The sequence below is a fragment of the Eptatretus burgeri genome, chromosome 2 (assembly GCF_056783735.1).
Source record: "Eptatretus burgeri isolate ZD-2024b chromosome 2, Ebu_testis_v1, whole genome shotgun sequence".
Lineage (NCBI taxonomy): Eukaryota > Metazoa > Chordata > Myxini > Myxiniformes > Myxinidae > Eptatretus > Eptatretus burgeri.
This window is the reverse complement of record NC_140962.1, coordinates 139,233,518-139,236,154: the sequence shown is the minus strand read 5'-3', so window position 1 is coordinate 139,236,154 and position 2,637 is coordinate 139,233,518. Positions and strand designations below refer to the sequence as shown.

The 2,637-nt window shown below is 46.3% G+C and overlaps 1 non-coding gene across 1 annotated transcript; it reads right to left on the bottom strand.

The window, feature by feature from the left end:
* Positions 1–1,330: 1,330 nt before the first annotated feature.
* Positions 1,331–1,494, bottom strand: LOC147033292 (U1 spliceosomal RNA). The gene has a single exon (XR_015055646.1). It is a non-coding gene; the product is annotated as a U1 spliceosomal RNA (small nuclear RNA).
* Between the last annotated feature and the right edge of the window lie 1,143 nt (positions 1,495–2,637).

Here is a 2,637-nt window from a genome sequence, read left to right as displayed (position 1 = left end):
GCTGATGGACCACATGCACCCTGCAGGTTCTTGGGGAGGACAAAGCATGGAGAGGGCACAGGGTGCAAGACCAGAAATGAGGTGGAAGAAGACAGTGAGACCACCGACCTGTCGGCGATGGTGAAGTGATCGGCCCATAGACTCAGCTGCATCACGAGAGATTCCAGTGATCTTGAAAGCCTTGGTTTCCACGGTGTCAAGCTGAGCAAGATGTCAGACAGGGGAGCCAGCCCAGAGGGGAGAGCAGTACTCCATTAAACTGTGGATGAAAGCCTTGTTGGTGAATAGGAGTTCAGGTGTGCCATGGAAGATCACGGCCGAAAGTGAGACCCAAGAGTTTGAGTCACTGAACTTCTTCAAGAGGGTTGTTTCGATGGGAGGGTTTGTGTTACAATTCTTTTGGGGAGAGAGAGGGAGAGGGAGAGAGAGAGAGTTCTCAGGATTGAAAGACATATTCCAAGTGTTTGACAGGTTTGTGATTTTATCAAAGTCTGAAGAGAGGGAAGATGCTTCTGTCTGTCTGTCAGAATGATGAAGGATGTCACTGCAGAGAGTGGAGTCATCAGCAATTAGACAAAGAGGATTTTCCAGAGAATCCGTGAGATCGTTGATGAAGATTAGGAATAAGAGGGGTTTATAACACTGCCTTGGGGTCCACCAGCCTTGACAGGGAGAAGAGATGAAAGGGTTCCATTGAGAGCCAAACATTGTCTACGATCAACTAATGCCCACAAATGGGATATCCAATCCACCAACTAACGCCCACAAATGGAATATCCAGTCCACCAACTCATGCCCACAAATGGGATATCCACTCCACCAACTAATGCCTACAAATGGGATATCCAGTCCACAAACTAATGCCCACAAATGGGATATCCAGTCCACCAACTAATGCCCACAAATGGGATATCCAGTCCACCAACAAATGCCCACAAATGGGATATCCAGTCCACCAACTCATGCCCACACATGGGATATCCAGTCCACCAACTAATGCCCACATATGTGATATCCACTCGACCAACTCATGCCCACAAATGGGATATCCAGTCCACAAACTAATGCCCACAAATGGGATATCCAGTCCACCAACTAATGCCTACAAATGGGATATCCAGTCCACAAACTAATGCCCACAAATGGGATATCCAGTCCAGCAAATTGAAGATCCATCTCACACCACAAAAGTCCAACCAAGTCACACCATGAGCTGTCAAAACTCCGGTTCGAATCCCTCTCCAGCTGGAGGTGAATGAGTTCATCTCCAAGAACATAAACCATCCCACCAATAGTAAGATGCAAGTTTATCTGTTTTTAGTTTAAAGATGAGGGGATAGCGCGAACGCAGTCCCCCACTACCACAAATAGTACGGTCGAGTTTCCCACATTTGGGGAAATCGCAAGGGTCAACCCCCCCGGAGTGCAATGGGTGAGTCTCACCATGAGGGAACCGCCTTACTGATCACGGTATCTCTCCCGTCAGGTAAGTATGAGTTGTTCATTCACGGGATTCCTTTTCTAACTCCGATCACCGTCTTGCTGTCCTGGGACCCATTCACCACATCTCCTGAATATTGATATAAATGGTGAATGTTACAAGAACTTTACAAACACATTCTAATCGGACTATTTGGTTCGATATCATGATTTAGATATTTGGAGAGTTTCTCCCTTCGCCGTTGTTGTGAGAGAATTAAATATATCTTCATGATTTTATCCCTTCTGAGGATTCCGCCCTCATATGATGACGCCAGGATTAATTTAGTGACGTCATGACGCCATGTTTAACTTATTGACGTCACGACGCCTGTTGTCATGATTTCCATGCTCGGTTGTTTCCTCCTCACAAGAATCTTTTGAATCATTTCGTTCCAAAGCCTGATGTTGGCTCAACGGTGACGGTGGCTGGATTAACATCCCAGGGTCATGAGTTCAAGTTCCTGTCCGTCCGTCGTTGAATTAACACCAAGTGGGTTGACTAAGCCTGTCATCCTTCAGAGGTCGGCTATTTGAGTAGGCGACCAGATTCCTGGTAACAGCAGCACCGATTCGAGCTGACCCCGAGAAAATACTCTCACCAATCAGCCACAGGCTGAATCCGAATAAATACATAAATTTCATTCCACATGGATCGCTCTGTTTTCGGCCCTGTCACACCTTGACGTTTTAGCCAGCGTATGGCAAGGTTTCAAAATGTATGTAAAACGCTGGCGTACGCTGAACTATTGATGTTTTTTTTCAGTTTTGGGCGTATAATAAGGTGTTGGACGTATGCATAACGTATTAGTAATGTACACAGAACGTTTTCATCATATATAGATAACTTGTACCAACGAATGATGAACGTGTTGTCAGCGTTCACAACCTATGCCCAACGATAGTCTAACTTATGCATAGCGCGCGGCAGCGTATCGCCGACGATCACGTGGCGTAGGCTATTCATAGGCTGCGGTTCGACGATTCAAATCATAACCGCACGAGAAATCGAAGTGTGAAGCCGCTGCCACACCTTGACATTTTAGCCAGCGTATGCCGACGTATGAAAAATTTGCCGGACCAAGCTGGCACAGGTCGAATACGTTATGGGTAAGTTTTGTATACGTTAAGAGCACGCTGGCATACATCGTAGAATGC